The 22,618-nt window shown below is 42.6% G+C and overlaps 1 protein-coding gene across 1 annotated transcript in view; it reads left to right on the top strand.

The window, feature by feature from the left end:
- The first annotated feature begins 565 nt into the window (after positions 1 to 565).
- MGST3 (microsomal glutathione S-transferase 3) overlaps positions 566 to 22,618 on the top strand; it is a 33,367-nt gene continuing 11,314 nt past the window's right edge. The window contains exon 1 of the mRNA XM_006887377.1: positions 566 to 596. The gene's annotated coding sequence lies outside the window, so the exon portion shown is untranslated. The remainder of the gene's footprint in view (positions 597 to 22,618) is intronic.

Below are 22,618 nucleotides of genomic sequence, written 5' to 3' on the forward strand. Positions count from 1 at the left end.
TTCCTTCACTTTCGCTGAAGAAAATTGGTCTTTTTGTTCCTTCTCTTCCTACACTCAGCAGCAACAAGATCACAGACTGCCCTGACCTAAGTAGTCTTTAAAACACAAAAGTATAAAATCTGTTAAATTATCTTTAACAGCCGGCAATGGAAACTGCGGAGGTTAAATAGACATAGTTTTCCGAAGTTCCTGTTCTGGTGCCATATGCTATACAAGCCTTTTAGATATGCCTCGACACATCTCTAAGGTAATGTCACTAGTCTGCAAATTCATTCTGAGAGTATTAGTTGGAATAGTTTTAGGAAGATTTCCATGCAGGTTCCTAGGGCTGGGAATTGTATGTGGATTTGGGAACAACAGGTATAAATCCGCCAATGATCAGAGACCAAGAATTCGCAAAGCCCACAGCGCGCTTTATTGCCGGAGCCCCGCCCAGGGGGCGTGGCCTCGCGATTCCTCTGGCGGGGGCGGGGCCTGCTCCTGCTGCAGCACAGCCTCCTCGCCCTCCCCCAGGCCCAAGGCGCCGCACTCCTGCACTGCACTGAGCTGCTGCGGCTTACACCGGTCTGCGCCAGCAGAGAACGAAGGTGATCCAGGTAAGTGCCAACCCTCCCCACACTTCATCTCACCTTTTTGCACTGAGCATCAGCCATCCTCTCGCCTGGTGCATATTAAAGAGGAGTTTGCGCTCTCTCAGGCTTATTAGATCTGCTTTCTGCCTTTCCTTGCACTTGCCTTCCACCTGCCCTAAGACCTCCTCTGATGGAGTGGGCTTGGAACCTCTAAGGGAGGCCTGACCTCGCTACTTGGAGCTCAGGGAGAGTCTCAAGGTCAGCCCTTTCTCTATTCCTCCCCTCCTTTCTCCTTGCCCTTTGAACAGGGCTTTCCTCTTCCTATCTCCTGGAGCCCACCTGACTTGCCCAACTGCAGTCTGGTGCAGACCGTGGGCGGGCGGGCACTGCAGGGCCTGTTGGCTGTGAGGGCCTCTTTCGTAGTACAGGCTTTTCAGATGGCCTGCTGCGGATGCGGATGTGTATTTGTTGCTAAGAACCGCCTCGAAGGGAATTGTGTTTGTTTTTCTTTGGACTGACAGGAACCTGTGGCCAATTGAATTGGAACCTTAAGTGGGTCATTTCCTATCTGTGGGGAGGGGTCTTCACGAAAGTTCCTGCTTCAGTTTTCAGAGAATTTCCCCCTTCGTCTTTAGGGAGGCCAAGGGCCACAGTGTTGGGGCAGCTACAGGGCGGTGCTAGGAACTGGCGCCTCCTTGGTTAGTCATCCTCCGTAGTTGTGGCTTTTGCTAATACTTTTTTTGGGAGTCACGCGTTTACTAGCTACACTGTCTTTGAGGAAGAAGTGTGGATAAGGAGGAAAAAGAAAAAAGCAGAGATGGATAGGAAAAAGTGGCAAAGATTGAAGCTTCAATCCCTTTAATAGGTAGGAGAAAGGAAGAATCCTGGGCCCTAACACTGCTCTGCCTTGCCTGGTTACTTCTAGGTGCTGGGGGCTTAGATCTGGCAACACGGGATTGCTGCAGGTTGGGAGCTTCCTTTGTGTGAGAGCTGGAGCAAGGGTTTCTCATGGGAAATCTGATCTGAGATCACCTGGAGCCTGCGCCTCTTGGGAAGCACCAAGGTCATTGTTACAGGCTGTCTTTTATTTCAGTGAATTAAGTAATGAGCATATTATCAGAATCGGCGATCAAGAGTGAGCATTCTCACAGGTATATTTAAAAACAACACCGAAAATCCAAACAAATACTTTCACCCCTGGAAAGAGAGACTGTTATACTTTTCCTCCTGACACAGTGTTACAGAAATAGAAAACTTTGTCAAGCAGGTTTGTTTTTCTTCTTTTGCACCTGATGTTACTATATATAAAACAGTAGCATTCTGTGGCCAGCCATAGACACTGCACTGCAGGGGCTTCCTTGGCTTGAAGAGCGCTTGGGGGGAAGGGCAGTCTAGCCCCTTATTTTAGACTTCCTCCTCCTAGAATCTCAAAGGAAGCACAGATCTCCTAACCTGATCGATCGCAGAGCAGAAACATCCATGAAAGAAGAACTTTGCCCTTATGCAGAGAAATAATGCTGCAGTGCCCATGGAGGGGACTGCAATGAGGTGAATGACAAATCAGGCAATGAGTAATTTAGGGTAGAGCAGAGTGGGGACTGATTGCTTTATGGATGCAGTTTCTTTTTGGCACAGTAACTAGATAGTAGCCATGGTTGGACAACACTGAATATTCTTAATGGCTCTGTATTGTACACATGAAAAAAGTAATTTAATATCTACCATATATGAAGCTGTATCTAAATATTATTGTTGTGTACCATAGAGTCTGAACTGACCCATAGTTTACCCTCCAGTGGGTTTTCAGAGGCAGTTAATCACAGGGGAAGAGATTGCCCATTCTTCTCCAATGGAGCAGCTGGTGTCCTACAACCACATACCTTTGGGATTGCAGCACAGCTTCTTGCCACTAGGCCTCGAAAGCTCCCTAAATATTATTCAGATAAATATTTTCTAAAAAAACACATAGCAAACACCCACTCCCATTCTCATCAGTCTCTTAGGCTGCAAATCTTTACCGTGGGAGACTTCCCAGGCTTCTTCAGAGGAGTGGCTGATATAGTCAAACTTTTCTGTTCGCACAATACATAATGCTTTACACCACCAAGGCTCCTAATTATTTTCTGTATTTATATTTAACTGTTGCGAATCTATATTCAGGATACCATTGCTGTCCCCAGAAGATCATCCACCACTTAGTGGATTTAAGAAATATTTCTTTAGAATGTATACTGTTACTGTTTGTAACTAAATGCATTAATACTTTTTATGTATACAGGGAACTCTGGTGATGCAGTCTCTAGGGAACTGCACCACTAACTCAAGGTGGCACCTCCCTGGGGGTTTGACTCTACAGGAGAAGGCTGGGCAGTCCTTTCTATGTAATTAGAAACCTGTTAGAGGATCAGCTATAAGTCAATTTGGGCTCAACACCAGTGGGAGAGAGATTTATGTGTATACCAGCCTCCCGAACAGGAAGAATTTAGCATTTATAAAGTATTTGATATGTAAATAAAATTCCTAAATTTCCTTAAGAAGCTCTGGTGGCCATTCCTTAGGATATTAGCTTCACTATCTCAATGAAGTGGCAAAAAGTATGCCACCTTCTAAATGCATTTACCGATAGCTTTTAGAATCTTAAGATACCTGTGTCTTTATTTAATTTTGTAAGTAGTTAAGTAATGTTTTATTCTCTGTCTTAAGAAGTGCAAATGATGGTGCCGCAACATCACTCTGAATACTGACAGGCATGTGAGTGTCCGACCCCTGCTTGAGGAGGAAGCCAGCAAGCTGGGTGGTTCCTCCATTCAGGATTGCTCGTGCCCTAGCAAGAATGCAGCAGCTGCTAAGAATTGACTGCAATCTGCCCACATAGCCTTGTGATGGAAAATCCAAGTGGTGTCAGTGTGACTCATTCCAGATTCTTTCCCCTCTTTTGGGAATCGTGGCTTTCCTGTACTGTGTGGTTCTAGGCTCAGTATGATGTTGGTGAAAGTACGGAAATGTGGCAGTCTTGGTTGCAGACAGAGTAGACTGCAGATTTCTTTGCTCCTTGCACTTGTGCACACCATGACCGATTGGAGGACCTAGTTCCTTCCTATAACCTCTTCTCTTGTCCTGCTGCAGTGCTTGTTAAGAAGAAATTGCTCCTTGCTGGATCTTTCTCAAGTTTTTTGGGTTGGGTTATTTTTATTATTTTTTTTTTATTTCCCAATTAGAACCATCTCAGGCTTTAATCAGTTTCAGACTTAGAGTTAATTATTAGTTCTCTGTTCTTGTTAATATGTTATATGCTCAGGAGAGGAGGTAGAGAGGTGGAAGAGTTTTAAAAGAGGTCAGAAATGGCCAGATTTGCTCTCCGGCCTCATGGAAAGGAAATATAGTTAAGATTTGAGAGCCTGGACCAAGGCACCAAGAAGCCATAGGTGTGTCTGAATCCAGATTTTGCCCTCTGATAGCTGGGGGGCCTTGGGCAAATTACTTAATCATTCTGATGCTCAGTTTCCTCTTCTGGTGAGAGATCTCTTGCTTGGTCAAGAGGAAGCAAAAGAAAAAGAGGGCTGTCAGGGAGGAAGACTGTCACAGTAGCTACAGTGATGGTCTCAGACATACCTAATGGTCAGAGGGACACAGAACCTGGCATTGTTTTGTACTGGGATACACAGGGTTGTTATGAGTTAGAATGGACTAAACAGTATCTAAAAATAATATCGTATAGAGATGCTATAAGTATTTAAATGAGTTAATATTGGTAAAACCCTTAGACAAGTGTTTGGTACATAGGGGAAATATATATATATATATAATAACAATAAGTATTGATATTTGACATCTCCAGTTAGGGACCTTTCCAAATTATTTAGGAGTAGTGATGTCAGTTTGAGGACTAAGGTGCATCTGATTCAGGTCACGGGCTTTTCAATTACTAGCTATGCATCCGAGATCTGGACAATGAATAAGGATGACAGAAAAAGAATTAATGCCTTTGAGTGGTGGTGTTGGAGAAGGGCACTGAACATCCCATGGGCAGCTAAGAGCATGAACAGACATGTCTTGGAGAGTGCAGTCAGAGTGCTCTTTGAGGCAAGAATGATGAGGCTTCACCTCACATACTTTGGACATGTTGTAGGAGAGGCTATTCCTTGGAGGAGGACATGATGTTAGGAAGGGTGAAGGGTCGGTGAAGGAGAGGAAGACCCTCAACCAAGTGGATTAATATGGTGATTGCTGCAGTTAGCGCTTGTGTGTCAAGAAGTGTGAGGATGGCAAAGGGTTCAGATCTTTTGTTCATAGGGTCACTATGAGTCATGGTCCACTCAACAGCACCTAACACCACCACTCTTCCTTTGGAAGAGTCTTCTGGTGGCCTAGTGGTACGAAGTTGCACTGCCAACCCACAGGCACATGTTGGGATCTCCTAGCTTGTGTGAGGTGAAAAGATGGACAGCTTCCTCCCATGCAATTTAAAGCCTCTAAAAACCTGCCGAGGATCAGCTCTGAGTCAGTTCTGACGTGGTGGAACGCACCACCACCACCACCACCACCACCACTCTTTCTTTAGTCTGTCTCAGTGTTCTTCACACTGGTCCTCCCTTCTCTGTCCTCTACAAGTTGAGCTCTTTCTTGCCTCCAGGCCTCTGTTCTTGCTCTTATGCTGTTATCTCTGCCTGTGTTCTTTACTTTCTTACATCATTAGGTGTCCTTCATAGCACTTATCCCAATCTCCTCCTGTGTGATTAAACTACTTCCAAAAAACTGCTGGAGGGTCAGCTCTAACTCAACGATATACAAGTCCACCACTTCCTAATAAAGCCTATAAGCATGAGTATTGCCTGTGAGTTCTTTGTGGCCATGGCAACGTATTAACAAACCTAACAGATTTAGAGAGTGCTGTAGACATTCCTCTCCTGTTTTAAAGTCATACTTTGATGTTCTCTCCCTCCACCTGACTATATTCTTGAAAGAATGTACTTGCTTCTATGCCTTCATCACTATTGTAGCCCTGTACCATGCATTTAGTATGGGATGATTAACCGAAGAAATTATTCCAAGGAAATACTGGAAAAGGTGGTAGGTATGGATGTGCAAAGGAATTCTACAGGTACAATGGTTTGAAGTTGACGGAATTGACTTTATTTAACGAATCAACTCATTGGTGTTGGACCAGCACTAACTCAGAGCTGATCCTCTAGTGGGTGTTCAGAGGTTATAAATCACATGGGAGGTGAGTTCCCACCTTTCTCCTGCAGAGCCACTGGTGGACTCAAGCGGTCAGCTTTGGGATGGCAGAGCAGCGCCTTACCTACGAGGTCACCAGGCGCCCTTGTCTAATGAATAGCTTTGAGAACTTAGATCTCTGTCTCCCTTTTTTCTTTCTTTATTGTCATGTGCTGTCTTCCTCTAGATTGTGGGAAGTATCCTGTGGGCTCTCCCTGGGGTCATGTCTCCTGGAAGGCTTGGCCTCTAGGTGACCCAGCATGGCCCACTCTGTCCTGAGCTTCTAGATTAGGCTTGAAAAAGCACACTCACCCACAGAGCCTTTTACACCAAGAATATTTGGGAACGCCATCACACTAAAAGTGAACCCAGAATTTGTTCTTTCTTGTTACTATCTAATATTCTTAGATTCCTGAAGAGCAGAATTGCTATTTTTTCCCAAGGTAGCATTCATTCAGGTATTTTGTGTTTAAAGTTTTCTATAGGCAGAAGTCAGACTCCAGAGAAAAAGAGAACAAGTAATTTTCTTATTTTGATCTTAACAGAGTATAGTTGTGTCAATGCAAGCTTGTCCTGGTAACGAGGAGCCATTCAACTTGGACTGAGTGAGCAAAATGCTGACCTGTCACTCCCTCTGCCATCAGCCAGTGCAGTCACGTGGTAAACAACTGTTTTCAGTACTGACAATTCACCAAAGTGTCAGAATTGAAAGGACATCTGGACCTTCAATGCTTTATGTGGCCAAGCTGCATCTATTTAACTAGAAAACTGAATACGTTTCAATGATGGTACTTTTTTTTTTCCTTTCTTAAAGGAGCATCTCTCTCCTCTCCTAATTCACAGTCAGCTTCTACTTTCCAGTAACAATGATGAGGAAGTGAAGAATGTGAGGTTGGAGTTTCAGGAGCCCATTGGAAAAGGCCCAGATTATGACCTACCTGCTGCTGCACTGAAAACATAATGCACTTATGGCGATGACACAAAGGGTTCCATGTTTACCTGTTAATGGAAAGGTTCTTTCTTGCCCACCCAGAGGCACCTAGCAAGAAAGGCCTGGCAATTTGCTTCTGAAAAATCACAGCCTGGCACATCCTTTGGTATACACTTTTATCCCATGTAGGGATTAATTACCATGAGTTGGAGTTGATAGGAACAAAGTTTGAAATTTTTGTTTGATTTTCTTATTAAAAACGTTCACAGCTCTTTTCTTTGGGAAAATGACGTGATGGAGGAGGCATCTGCTCTCTAATTTCATGATGAGGAGGGGATTCTCCGTCAGCATTAGCCTAAATTGGATTCCAAGGCTGAAGGCAGACATACCTCCCCTGGCAAGCACGCCTCCTCTCTCCAGCCTTAGCAAGACTGACAGTCTCACCTCCAGCACTCTCCACTTTTCTGCTAGGTTTGTTCATTCATTGCGAAGGCCACGTAGAATGCATAGGCATTACTTGTGAGTATAGGCTTTATGGAGAAGTGTTGTTGTTATGTACTGTTGGGTCAGGACCAACCCATAGCTGGCCATCCAGCGGGTTTTCAGAGCAAGTTTAATCACATGGGAGGAGTTTGCCCATCTTTCTCCCACAGAGCAACTGGTAGATTTGAACCTCATGCCTTCAGAAATGCAGTGCCGTTCCTTACCACTAGGCCACCAAAGCTCCCATATTCTTAAATAGCAGGTTACAGATCAGGAAATGACTCAGGATTTGTTCTTGATCAGGACAGCATCTTTTTTGCCAACCCTTTAGGCAAGTCTCTGTACCTTCACCCCTCACCCTGAACTCTACTCTTTACAATGATCTTTTAGTTTTATTAGTAAGAGTTTAACAGGTTAAAAATCAGGATTGAAAATGACTCAGGATTTGTTCTTTGATCAGGAAAGCCTCTTCTTGACCAAGCAAATCACTCTACCTTCACCCCTAAGCCTGAACTCTGCTCTTTACCAAGATTTTTATCATTCTTTTAATAAGAGTCTAAGGGAGCTCTTTGTTCCCATTCCCAAGAAAGGTGATCCAACTGAATGTGGAAATTATCAAACAATACCATTCATTTCACATGTAAGAAAAGTAATTCTGAAGATCTTTCAAAAAAGGCTGAAACAGTACATAAATAAGGAATTGCCAAAAATTCAAGCAAGATTTAGAAGAGGCCTTGGCACCAGGGCATCATTGCTGATGTCAGATGGGTCATGGCCGAAAGTAAGGAGTATCAGAAGAATGTCTATTTGTGCTTTATTAAGTATATGCAAAATGTAAAAGCATTTGACTGTGTGGATCATGATAATTTGTGGCTAACATTGAGAAGAATGGGAATCCCAGACCACTTGATTGTGTTCATGGGGAACCTATACCTGGACCAGTAGGCTGTTATGTGATCATAGCAGAGGAACACGTCATGGTTTAGAATTGGGAAGGGAGTTCACCAGGGTTGTGTTCTATCTCCATACCTGTTCAATCTATATGCTGAGCAAATTAGCCAAGAAGCTGGACTCTATGAAGAGGAGTGTAGCATCAGAATTGGAGGGAGACTCATCAATAACCTGCATTTTGCAGATGACATAACAACCCTGCTTGCTGAAAGTGAGGCAGACTTGAAGCACTTGTTGTAGAAGATCAAGTAATGCAGCCTTCAGTATAGATTGTGTCTCAGTACCAAGAAAAGATTCTTACCACTGGACCAACAGGCCATGTCATGATGGATAAAGAGGAGATTGACTGTCAACAGCTTCATCTTTCCTGGATCCACAATTAACATCTTGGTACGAGCAGTCAGGAAATAAGGAGATGCACCGCACTGGGAAAATCTGCAGTTAGGAACCTTTCCAAATTTTTGATGAGTAGCGATGTCAGTTTGAGGACTACATTAGAGATCTGGACAATGAATAAGGATGATGGGAAAATAATGGACACCTTTGAGCCGTATTGGTATAGGTGAAGAGCAATGAAAATCCCATGGATGGCCAAGCAAACAAACAGATATGTCTTGGAGAAGGTGCAGTTGGAGTGCTCTTTGGAGACAAGAATGATGAGATTTCACCTCCTGTACTTGGGACGTGTTGCTAAGAGGTCCTAATCCTTGGAGAAGGACATGATATTGGAAAGGATAGAGGGTCAGCAACGGGGGCAGCCCCTCAACCAGGTGGATTGATAAGGTGACTGCTACAATGGGCTCTTGTATGTCAGGAAGTGTGGAGATGGCACAGGATAGAAGAGGGTTCAGCTCTTTTGTTCATAAGGTTGCTACAAGTCATGCTCAACTCAACGGCAGCAACAGGAGGGCTTTAGTGGCAAGAAGCTTCTCTGCAATCCTGAAGGCACAGGGTTCGAATGTACCAGCTGTTCCGTGGGAGAAAGCTGTGCAGTCTCCTCCCATGCAATTAACTGCCTCTGAAAATCTGCTGGAGGGTCAGCTATGGGTCGGTTCCAACTCAGTGGTACACAACAATAACAGGGGCACCCTACTTTGTCAGTAAGCCTTAGTCTGAGGCCACTCAATTCTAGGCCTGTGGGCAGGCAAACCTAGCTCTTTCGGTACATGAAGGTATCCTGCCAGCAACTCTTGTCCAAAGGTGCTCAGCATTCTCTCCCTGTGGCGGGAAGCCCACTTTGTCATCTCCTCCTGAACTCTCGGCTCTGCTGCCACTGATCTGCTGCTAAGTCTTATTGTTTCTCATCTTCAGTGCTAAATCTCTTTCTTTCTCTGCCTGCCTCCTGGATCTCAAGATTCTCAGTGCGGGTATCAGGGGTCCAAAGGATGTACTCCACTTCTGGATCTTCCTGGTGGTATGAAGATACCCTTTTTCATCTTTTGGATAATTCATTTCAAACTAACTAATCCCTTTCTTGTTGTTGTTATTGTTGTTTTTGTTGGTTTAAACTAACTAATCCCTTTATTGTTGTTGTTGTTAGGTGCCATCGAGTCGAATATGACTGATAGCAAGAGACCGTATGAATAAAAGATCTTAACCCTGCTCTATCCTGTGTTGTCTTCACAATTCCTGATACACAAGAACCCATTGGAGTAGTCACAGAGTCTATGCACCTGGTTGAGGGTCTTCCTCTTCTTTGCCGACCCTCCACCCTTCCCAATACCATGCCCTTCTCCAAGGAATAGCCCCTCCTTGCAATATGCCCAAAGTACGTGAGGTGAAGCCTCATCATTCTTGCCTCCAAAGGGCACTTCGGCTGCACCCTCTCCAAGACATATTTATTTGTTCTCTAGACTGTCCGTGGGATGTTCAGTGCTCTTCTCCAACTCTACAGCTCAAAGGCATCAATTCTTCTTCTGTCATCCTTATTTATTATCCAGTTCTCAGATGCTTAACAGGTGATTGAAAAGGCCATAGCCTGAATCAGAAGGTTGGAGAGAGGAGGCGTGCTTACCAGGGGAGATATGTCGCCTTCTACCTTGGAATCCAATTTAGGCTAGTGCTAGGCACAATTTAAAAGGCATTGATTGATCTTCAGTCGTCTTATTCATTGTCCAACTCTCAAATGCATGGGAAAGAACCATCATGGCGCTTTAGTCTTTAAACTGACATTCTTTTTTTTAAATTTTTTTTATGTTTTTTTTTATAAAACTGACATTCTTGTTCTTCAGAACTTTGTGTATATCCTTCATAGCAGATCTTCGCAGTGCAACACATCTTTTGATTTCTTGGTTGTCGCTACCATGGGTGTTGACTGCAGATACAAGTAAAACAATGTTTAACATTTTTATTCCCTATTTTACATTTCGGTGTCCTCTTTTTGAAAACTAGCTGTCTATCGTTTGAAGTTTTGACAGACAAGCAGAATGAATTCATCATTAGATGAATGCATAAGTGGTCCACTTACTGCTGTCAAGTCAATTGGATTCTGGCACTTAGTGGCCCAGTAAGTGCACAGTAGAATTGCCCTGTATGGTTTCCAGAGCCACAAATCTTTACAGAAGTAGACTGCTGTGTTGCCTCCTGTAGAGCAGCTGGTGGGTTCGAACCGTTGGCCTTTTTTGTTAGCAGCTGAGCTTTTAGCCACTGCCTACAGATCTCCTCAGAAGTGCCCAGACATTTAAAAAATGTAAAATGAGCCTGAAGAAATCCTGTTTCTCTCCCATAATGGAAAAAAAAGAATTGCTTCCCTGTCCCCCGTAAGCTTGATAGTGGCTCAGGAGGCTCAGCCGGCCTGCCTGAAAAAACTGTTTAGGCTTGTTCCTTGATGCAAACATCTGGAGAGAGAAGTAAAGCCATCCAGCTTCCCAGCGTGGGCTTAAAGCCTGCCAAGCGGCCTCCCAGAGCCCCTGCAGAGATTTTGTGCCCTGACACTATGCTTGGAACTCCAAGAACTCCATTGGGTCAGACCAGTTCTTTACTTCACTGTGCTCATGTATTGCTCTCATTAAAAAATCTTGATTTTTACCATATGAAAGAAGGTACAAACCCTGTTTGTCCCTGCAGATTAGATGAAGATGTTGCCAGTTGAGAGGATTTTAATGAAACACTAGGTAATCCACCCCAAGCTACTCCATGAATACTTCCTCCTTGTCCCATCTTGGATACAGAAAAAGATGACCCTGGCTGAGACTTTGGGTTCATTTTGAGAATTGCAATATACAAATGCAAATCAGCATTACCATTATGCAAACTGGTCTTTACTTGCTTGTTTCAGGACAAAGAGAAAGCTAAAAGGCAAAATCCTCTCCCTGAAAAATGAATTTTCATTGTGTGAAAGGTAACTTGTTGTCACTTCCTGGCTCAGAGTGATGAATTACTTCAGGCAAGTGCCCTAATCCAGAAAACTGGCTGGTCCTCCATTTGTGCCCCGGGGAAGTTCTGATGCAAAGCCAGGAGTAGTTCGGTTAAATATTGGAGAACTTTACCCTAGGAGTGTATGGTTGGAGGCCCTGGCTTAGCCATGTAACTGCCAGAACCCCTGCCCCAGTGAGATAAGGCAGGTGAAGGCAGATGCTAGAATTAGAACAGAGGTTGAGCATGGCCTAAGCGCTCAAGTGGCTCTACTCCCACAGAGGAGAGTGCCTCAGCCAGATATAACATGAACGCTCTGCACTGCCTCACCAGGCGCTGGAACCTAATGTGTCTTCTCAGAGTTAGATCAACACGGCCTCCATTATACGTCCAAGTTTGTTCACTCCTGAAGTGAGATGTTGAAATGGAGCCTTCCAGTTTTGTTAAAATCTACCAAGTGTCTCTGGCTGCACTGAAGAGCAACTTGGCAGAATATGGATCACTCTATCAAGATCTTATGGTTTTTGAATCTTACACCTTCTGTAAATTTTCCATTTGCCTAGAATAGTGGTTCTTAAAATGTGATCCCTGGTCATCAGCATCACCCTTGAACTCATTAGAAATGCAAATTTTCATGCCTTCATCTAAGACCTACTGAGTCAGAAATGCTGGAGGTGAGAGGTGTATCAAGCCTTTCCAGAAAATTGTACTCACCACCATTGAGAACCAACTCATGGTGGCCCTCAGTCATGTTTCTGAGGCTAAGTCATGAAAAGGTGGAGATGGCCCATCTTTCTCCTGAAGAGTCTCTAGTGGCTTAGAATTGCCTCTGTGTTAGGAGCACAACTTGCCTATAGGTGACTGATGACCGTTTAAAAACTAAGGTGTGCCTGATTCAGGCCATGGTCTTTTCATTTCTCAGAGCTGGACAGTAAATAAGAATGACAGAATCAATGCCTTTGAGTTGTGGGGCTGCAGAAGAGTGTTGAATATCCTGTGGACTGCCAAAAGGACAAACATATGTCTTGGAGAAGGTGCAACCAAAGTACTCTTGGAGGCAAGAATGGTGAAAGGTTCATCTCACTTACTTTGGATATTTGGTTAGGAATGGCTGACTAGTCCTTGGAAAAGGGACATCATGCTTGGAAAAGTGGAGGACCAGCAGAAGAGAAGATTCTTAATGAGATGTGTTCACCACAGCAGAGGATTCAAGTATGTCTGAGATGATGAGGATGGCACATGAGAGGACAGGGTCCAGAAATGTTGTTCACAGGGTCTCGATGACTCATTCTCAACGAGGCAACACCTACAACAACAACAAAGACTGTTAAAGTCTAAGGTGTGCTTGTGAAAGTTAGACAATGAAATGCCAAGGAAAGATAATGCCTTTGAATTGTGGTGTGGGTGAAGAATGCTGAGCCATTTGACCATGGATGGCCATAAGGGGTGGGGGGGGAAATCTATATTAGAAGAAGTGCAGCAGCAGGAGTACTACCTAAAGACGAAAATGCTCAGACGTCAACTCACATAATTTTGACATATTTTCAGGAGCGGCCAGTGCCTGAAAAAAAGAGCATCATGCTTGGAAAGCTGGAGGGTCAGTGAAGGAGAGGAAGGCCTGAATGGGATGGATTGATGAAGTGTCTGCAGAGAGAGTGAGGATGGCACAGAGTGGGGCAGGATTTCATTCTGTCGTGCCTGGTGTCACACCCGACTTGAGCTCCTAAGACAAAGCCTGAGACTGAGGTGGTTAAAAAGACCCATATGATCTTTTCTTTTTTAGGGTTTGGGTTTTTTTGGTGTGTTTTTTTTTATGTGACTAAAAGATTATAAATCATATTGGCTTTTCATTCAATCATTAATGTACATTTTCTTTTATGGCATTACTTATAGTTAATTAATTATAATGTCTGCTCAACTTTTATTATAGATCGTGCTTTCCTTATCTATTTATTAATATTTACTCTTCTTTCCCTTCCTTTCCATCCCTGGTAATGATCCAAGAACAAATCTCCCTCTGTGTTAACCCTTCTTCAGCTTCTTAGAATCGTGGTCTTATACCCTCATTTCCTTTTGTGACAGATTTCTGTCACTCAACATAACTTGTTCTGTATTCATCCACGTTGTGCAGTATCTCACTACTTCTTTATCATTCTTTCACTCACACTCATTCATTGCCCATGTCTTGGTTCTGACTCCCAGTGACTCTTCAGAAGTTTCTGAATGGGAGATTTCTCGTCTTTCTCTCTCAGAGTCACTGATCAATTCTCTAGACTCTAGACTCTGAATTCTAGTTAACAGTGCCATTCTATCTACATTATGCCTCTGTTGTTGTTATGTGCCATTGAGTTAGTACCTGTCACCCATAGCGACCCTATGTATAGCAGCTCTGAAGCCTGCCCTGTCCTCAGCCAGTATCAGTGATTCGACACACCTATTCCCATTGCCCCAGTTACTATGTATCAATCCATCTCATCCAAGGTCTTCCTCTCAGCTCTGTCCCTCCACCATTCGGATCATGATGGACTTCTCCAAGGACCAGTCTCTCCTGGCCATGTGTCCCAAGTATGTGAGACAGAGCTTCAGAATCTTGGCCTCCAGGGCACCCTCTCCAAGATAGACATATTTATTTTATTGGTAATCCATGGTATGTTCAAGACTCTTCTCTAGCACAACAATTTGAAGGCATCGATTCTTCTGTCATCGTTGGTCATTGTCTAGCTCTCTTATGTATAGCAAGTAATTGCAAAGACCATGGCCTGGATTAGGCACACTTTAGTCTCTAAACTTACATTGTTGCTTTTCAGTAATCTGGATAGTAGATTTTCCCAGCGCAATTTCGTCTTTTGATTTCCTGATTGCTGGTGCCAAGAGGGTTGATTGTGGAGCCAAGCAAGCTGTAATTGTTAACAACCTCAGTCCCTTCTCACCATGGTGCTACCAACTGGCCCAGGGGTGAGAATCTTTACCTTCTTGATGTTGAGCTTCAATCCATATTGAAGACTAGAGTCCTTGATCTTCTGTAGCAATATCCTCAGGTCCTCCTCAGTTTCAGCAAACAAGATTTTGTCATCTGCATAATGCAGGTTGTTGATGAGTCTTCCTCCAATCCTGATGCCACATTCCTCCTTATGAAGCCCTCCTTCCCAAATGATCTGTTCTGCATATAGATTGAAAAGGTAAGGAGACAGGCTGCATCCCTGATACACTCCTTTCTTGATTTAGAACCATGCAGGGTTTCCCTTCTCTGTCCTGAAGACTGCTTCTTAGTCCAAGTATAGGTTTCACATAAGCACAATCAAGTGTTCTGGGATTCCCATTTTCCTCAAGGTTAGCCACAATTTGTTGTGATCCCACAGTCAAATACCTTTGCATAGTCAATGAAACAAAGATAGACATTCCTCTGGTACTCTTTGCTTTCTGCCAAGATCCATCTGACATTGGCAATAATGTCTCTAGTGTCACAACCTCTTCTAAGCTAAGCTTGTATTTCTGGTCATTTTCTGTCAATGGACTGTTTCAGTCATTTCTGGATAATCTTTAGCATAATTTTGCTAGTATGTAATATTAGTAATATTATCCTATAATTTCTACAATTCTTCTATAATTTCTTTTGGGTCACCGTTTTTTGAAATGGGAATAAGTATGGATCTCCTCCAGTCAGTTGGCCAGGTAGTTGTCCTCCAGATTTCTTGGCACAACCTGGTGAGCACATCCACTAGAGATCCCTTTATCATTTTTTGTTATTGTCACTAACTGTACAGTTAGAACTGTCTCAAAGCTGACCCTCCCACAGACTTTCAGAGGCTGCTAACTGCATGTGAGGAGATTGTCGGTCTTTCTCCTGAGGAGCAGCTCAGCTCATAGATCCCAAACACCTGCCTTTGGGTTGGCAGTGCAGCTCTATACCCTGTAGGCCATCAGCGCTTCCTTATCATTCTACAGTGTTGTATATTACTCCATTATATAAATAAATGTACCTTCATTTCTTTAGCCATTAATCCATTGGTGGGAACTTGTGTTGTGTTCAAGTCTTTGTTTTTGTATATAATGTAGCAGTGAACATGGCTATCCATACATCTGTTCATGTGACATATTTCTTTAGAATACATACTTAGTAGTGGGTGGACCAAATGGTATTTCTAGTCCCAACTTTCTAAGGACCAAGCTATAGTTTTTTTCAGTCACCTCAGACTGTATGCAGAAAGACAGGAGAAGAACTGATGTATTTGAACTGTGATGTTGGCATAGAATATACTGCAGGCTACCAGACTACCTTGTTCCTAGAAGGGAGAAGGCTTTTCCTCACTTAGAGACTTTGTGTAGGAGAAAAATGGTAGAAAAATCTCCTATTCAATTCACAGCCTCTAAAAACTAGACGTAAGCAGATTCTTATGCAACAGTAATGAGGTACACATTTTGCCACTGTAAAGAGGTCTTTCGGGAGGTTCCCTGCCCACACGCTCTACATCACTGCTCCATGATAATGATCACTTTCCAAACTTGGGTTTTTGGGGGGACTTTTGCTTATTTCTTGCTAGTCTCCTGTCATTAAAATGTTGGCATCTGTATCTTGAGGATCGGGACTCCGTCCTGTCCACTACTTATCTCCCACCTAAACAGTGTCTGGCAGATAGTAAGAACTTTATATGTTCAAAACCAAACCAGTTCTGATCTCTGCATCCCATATCTGTCGCAGAACTGTACTCCTTGGAACTTTCAGTGACGAATTGTTCAGGAGTATATTGCCAGGCCTTTCTGCCAAGGACTTTTTGGTGGACTTGAATCTCCACCTGTTCAATTAGCAGCTGTTCTTGTTAATGGTCTGCACTGTCCAGGAACTCCAGTGCCTTCTTTTTCTTCACAGCTAAACCAATGAGAGTTCCTTGACTCATTATGTTGTCTTTGCTAGGAAGTAAATGCCTTTTTGGAATCTAAGTAGACCAACCTTTTACCAAATGTGAAACCATTGGCAATAGCATCAGAACTAATTTCTGAGAACACATTGTTGATTTCTAGACTGTATCTCCTCATGTAGAAGTGTTACACAGGACACATGTAGACCTGCCAGTATTCACAATGTGTCTCAGATTTGTCCCAATATTTGTTAAATCTTCATAACAGGCATTTATGCAGTTTCTCTCATTTAATTTCCCAGACTATCTAGTTAATAGTAAGCATCCTGCTACCCTTTTCCTACAACTTTTTCTGATATTAATTTGCTCATTTTTGAAATTACAGTAGGAAAATAAGTCTATGATCCAACCATCTATAAACAACTATGCTTACAATTTAGATTATCCCCCCTTCATAATTATTTTCTGCATTTGAGACAAATAAAATTATGCGCATACATACTTTTGTTTTTTGGAGCAGGTCTATAGTTGTTGTTAGTTGTTGCTATGGTTTTAATTTCTCATCTAACAGTTGCTATGTATTAAAATGTTTTGAACATTACTAATTTTGTACATATCATTTTTAAACAGTTTTGTTGCTATTGAGATGATATACAAGAGCCTGTAGGTGAATCCAGCAGTTTCTGCATGTACAGTTCAGTGACACTGATTACATTCTATGAGCTATATACTCTTACTCCCTCTATGTGAGCTGCTCCTCCTCCGTTAATATAAGCTCACTGATTGCTAAGATTCCCTTTTAATTTTTTAAATTGTTCTTTTCAGTTGGATTCCATACAGATAGGTCTTAAAACAGTACAATCCTCAAAACAGGCACTTTTTACTCTAACTCAGACTCTTTGCCAATTCATAACTGACCCTTGACTGATTTTCTGAAGCTGTAAAAATCACACCAGAGAAGATTGGCCAACTTCTTCAGAATGTCTGGTGGGTTCTAACAGCCAGAGAGAAATGGTCTTTGGCTTAGAAGTATAACTCCTTACAGAGTAGATGACTAGGTAAGTTATATCTTGTTTGCATTTGAGACATTATCAGTATAAATAGCCATTTTTAATAGCCATATCATACACTATTATATAGATAAATTATTTAACCAACCTTCTATGCTTGCAGAGAAAGTGTAGCTGTATTTGCCCTTCTTAATGTCTTTGAACTAAATCTGTTCTAATTTCTGATTACTTCTGGATAAATTCCTAATAGAATTAATGAGCCAGATTGTATCACCATTGTAAAGAACTTTACTTTTGCCAAATGGTCCAAATGGTTTCATTTTAGACTTCCTCCAGCAGTGTGTATGTAAGAACACAAACTAGGTATTTAAATAGATTATTGTAATAAAACATAATTAAAAATTGCTGTTTTAATCTTTTAACATTAATTGCATTCACTATATTGTGCAATCCTCACCATTATCTATTCCAAGGGTTTCTTATCACTACAAACCAGGACTTTGAACTAGTTCAGTGCAGATTAGTTAAAAGCAGCAAAGACACCTGGATGGACTCAAATGTTTTAAATGTGGGTGAACTAGAATGAGTGAAAGTGTAGGTCAAAGCTCTGCTAGAAACATAATCTCTCTCTTAGAAGACCAGGGCTGAATGCTTATCACATAGCAAGTATATGTCTTTACCCACAGAGTTGAGAAGCAATGGTGTCAGCTCAAAGAAGGCAGCCAGCTTCTCTGCTTTGAATGAGTGTTCTTCCCCAGCCTTGATAATAATCTAGTATGGCACCTCAGGCTCCTGAAAGTCTTCACCATGCCATTTACCAGTCTCCAGTTTCAAGACTTGGATACGTCATTGTCCCTATTCTGCTGAACCTTGTGGGCCACTCTAACTTTTAAAAATTGGGTCTGTGCCATTTTCACTTCATCAGCCCTGTTTCACATAGAAACTCTGTACTCGAGCAAGGTGCTTTGAAATATTCATATTATCAGCTATTCAAAATTTTCAACACAGGGAGCTCTGGTGGCCTAGTGGCAAGAAGCTGCACTGCAATCCCAGAGGTACATGGTTCAAATCCACCAGGTGCTCTGCTGGAGAAGGAGGGGCAGTTTCCTCCTGTACCAGTCAGATCTGATTTGACGGTACACACAAAAAAATAATAAAATAATTAAAAAAATTTTTTTTTACGTTTTTACACATACATTTTACTTTATTCTAGATTGTTACCTGGAAGACTGCATAAAGATTAACAAATGCCATTAAATATTCAGGTTGGTTGCAAAGTAGTCCATACCTGTATTGAATGGTCAACTCAGAAAAGACGAGAGCTATGTACTACAGCACAACGTCCATTTGGGTAACATCCAAGCTCATATACATCTGTGGTCTCACATAATTATAGTTGTTGTTGTTGTTGTTATGTGCCGTCAAGTTGTTTCCGACTCATAGCGACCCTATGCACAATAGCCCTAAACCCTGCTCTATCCTGCGCCAACCCCACTGCCTCTGACACACCCATCCTGATTACCCCAGTCACCGAATCGATCCATCTCATAGAGGGTCTTCCCCTCCTGTGCTGTCCCTCAACCCTCCCAAGCATGATGTCCCTCTCCAAGGACCCGTCCCTCCTGGCAACATGTCCAAAGTATGTCAGACGACGCCCCAGAATCCTTGCCTCCAAGGAGTAGCTTGGTTTAATCCTCTCCAAGATGAATCTGTTTGTTTTCCTGGCAGTCCATGGTACATTCAGTAGCCTTCTCCAGCACCACAGCTCAAAAGCATCCACTCTCCTTCTGTCCTCCCTAGTCATTGTCCAACTCTCTGATGCATAACAAGCGATTGCAAATACCATGGCCTGTATCAGGCGCACCTTAGTCTCCAGAGAGACACTGTTGTTCCTGAATACCTTTGAGAGGTCCCTAACAGCAGACTTTCCCATCACGATATGCTTTTTGATTTCCTGACTGCTGGTACCAAGAGTGTTGACTGTGGAGCCGAGCAAACTGAAGCTGTGAACACTCTCAATCTCTTCGTCATCCATCCTGACGCTGCTAATTGGTCCAGTGGCGAGAATCTTTGTCTTCTTGACATTGAGCCTTAGTCCATACTGAAGGCTGCAGTCCTTGACCCTTCGCAGCAAGTGCATGAGGTCCTCCTCAGTTTCAGCAAGCAGGGTTGTGTCTTCTGCATAACGCAGATTGTTAATACATCTTCCACCAATCCTGATGCCACAATTCTCCTCATAGAGCCCAGCCTCTCGGATAATCTGCTCTGCATACATGTTGAAAAGGTATGGAGACAGGATGCATCCCTGGCGTACACCCTTCCCAATTTTGAACCATGCAGTGTTACCTTGCTCTGTTCTGACTACTGCCTCTTGGTCCAAGTATAGGTTTCGTATTAGCACAATTAAATGTTCTGGGATTCCCATTCTTCTCAGAGTCATTGGAGAATGGGACATGGGAACACAACAACTTCCTGCATGCAGTGTAGTTATCTCCTGACTCTTGGATACTGCCAAGCATATAGCAGAACAGTACAGTGAATATATAACCTGTAAGATCCCTTAATGTCCTATTTCACAGAATGTATCATGGATAGTAAGCAGTGCATCACTGCATTGGACTGTGCACTATGTGTTGGAATTCAGAGTCTAGAGCGAAGTTCTCACTCACGCCTTACTTATATTGTTGCGTTGATAAAAGGGTTGCTGGTGAAATGGCCATCCAAGGTACAACAATTGGTCTTGATTCATGTGGAGCAAAAGAAGAAGGAAAATTAGAATTGCATGGAAGAAGTGAAATATATCACTAATTGTCTCCATAAACATCTGCTTCCTTTGCCATAAGACCAGTTGAACTAGTGTCCAGCCACCATTACTGAGCATTTATATCAAAGACTCCAAGAGAAAAACCCTGATCAAAAGGGGGGGGGAAATATGCAGAACAGAGTTTCAAATTCTAATGGACTCCAGACTTTTCTTGAGTCATTGAAGCTGAGTGAACCCCTAAAACTACTTCTCTGAGTTGATCTAAAACTACTTCTCTGAGTTGATCTTTAAACTTTAAATGAAATATTCCCCTAAATTCTTTTTTAGGCCAAACAGTTGTTGTTAGTTAGATGCCATAGAGTCAAATACAACTCATAGTGACCATATAAGTAAAAGATCTAAACCCTGTCTTATCCTGTGCCATCCTCATCTTCTCTGACATACTTGAGCCTATTGCTGCAGTCACTGTGTCAGTCCATCTCATTGAAGGACTTCCTCTCCTTCGCTGACCCTCCACCTTTCCAAACATACTGTCCCTCTCCAAGGAAAAACCTCTCCAAGTAACATGCCCAAAGTATGTAAGGCAAAGCTTTGTCATCTTTGCCTCCAAGGAACACTCTGGCTGCACCTTCTCCAAGACATACCAGTTTGTTCTTTTGGCAGTTCATGGAATATTCAGTACTCTTCTCCAACACCACAGTTCAAAGGCTTCACTTATTCTTTTGTCATCTTTATTCATTGTCCATCTCTCAGAAGCATAGCGAGTGATTGAAGAGACCATGGCCTCAATCAGGTGCACCTTAGTCTTTGACTGACATCACTGCCCCTCAGTAATTTGAAGAGGTCTCTGACAGCAGACTTGCCCAGTACTAGACATCTCTTGACCTCCTGACTGCTGGTACCAAGGGTGTTGCTTGCAGAATCCAAATGAGATGAAATTGTTGACAACTTCAATCTTTTCTGCTTCTGTCATGATGTCACTTATCAGTTCAGTGCTAAGGATTTTTATACTCTTGATGTTAAGATACAATCCATATTAAAAGCTATAATCTGATTTTTTGCAGCAAGCGTTTCATCCTCCTCATTTTCAGCAAGCAAGGTTGACTGATCTTCATAATGCAGGTTGTTAATGAGTCTTCCTCTGATCCTGATCCCGCATTCTTCATAGAATCCAGCCTCTTGAATGATTTTCTCAGCAAATAACTCGCCCACTATTTCTCAAGTTGAAAAAACTAAAAAATAAAGTCAGCCTTGAGTTGCAATACTGAGAAATGCTAGGGGGAAAGTCTTGAATGATCCAGGAAACACCAAAAGAAGATAGAATGAATACACAGAGTCAGGGTATCAGAAAGAATTGATGGACCCTGAAAAATTTCAGGAAGTTCCATATGAACAAAACCCACTGGTTCAGGGCTGTATCTCTTCTCCTTCCCTATTAAAAGAAGCAGTGGGTTTGCTTAATCAGTAAAAATGTCTACCTTGAACATCTGGCCTTTAAAAAACTCTTTTTATAAAACTAAATTAAGAACAGCAATGTGAAAGGTTAGAAAGGAAGATTAGGGGACAGGGAGGTTTATGTTCATGCTGTTGTGTGAACTGGCTCATAGCTGACCCTCCAGCAGGTTTTCACAGGTAGTAAATTGCATGTGAGGAGATTGTCCATCTTTCTCCCACAGGGCAGCTGGTGGATTTGAACCGTGTACCTCTGGGATTACAGCACAGCTTCTTACCTGTATACCACCAGAGCTCCCTTTCATGTTCATAGAGAGGAACAATGTGGTAAAAGAGCAAGAACAGTGTACAACAAAAACTTGAAGACTATAATTAATGTCAAATGGGTATATATTTTAAACAAAAACAATTGTTTATTGGGGTTTTTTTAAAGGAGGAGTTGCTAAGAACACAGAGAAGCTATGTAACCAATAATGTGGTGAGCTTCTGAAGCCACCTGAACAAGTGTTCACAGGAGAGGCCATGTCCCGGTTATCAATGCCTCAAGCCTGAGAGCCCTTGAAGCTATCTGCTCAGGCAGGGCTGCCACGCCCAGGGTGTGACGGTGCTGCACTCTGAACTGACCTGCCTTCTGCCCCAGTGCACTCCAACGCCATTTCTGGGGTGGAAGAGCCATCTCCTGACACTGCAGTTCTCAAAACAAGAGACATTCAGCTGCTAAATAAGATACTTATAAACCTTGAGGGAATTAAGTCATTCTGTTCTTAAAGGACAGCTATTAACCATTTTTTAGTTAACTGTTGGATTTATGTTTGCAAGAGCCGTGGTTACAAAGCTTTTCTCTATGATCTGAACTCTTCTTTCTAAAGTAATTTATACTACCAGCTGCTTCAATTGTTTTAACAGATATTTTTTAGGTAAAGAAAAGAAATTTAAATAGGCCATGGTCTTTATCACTTGTTATGCATCAGAGAGTTGGACAATGACTAAGGAGGATAGAAGGAGAATTGATGCCTTTGAGCTGTGGT

The sequence above is a fragment of the Elephantulus edwardii genome, unplaced genomic scaffold (genome assembly GCF_000299155.1).
Source record: "Elephantulus edwardii isolate Elephantulus edwardi_28Jun2011 unplaced genomic scaffold, EleEdw1.0 scaffold00057, whole genome shotgun sequence".
Classification (NCBI taxonomy): Eukaryota; Metazoa; Chordata; class Mammalia; order Macroscelidea; family Macroscelididae; genus Elephantulus; species Elephantulus edwardii.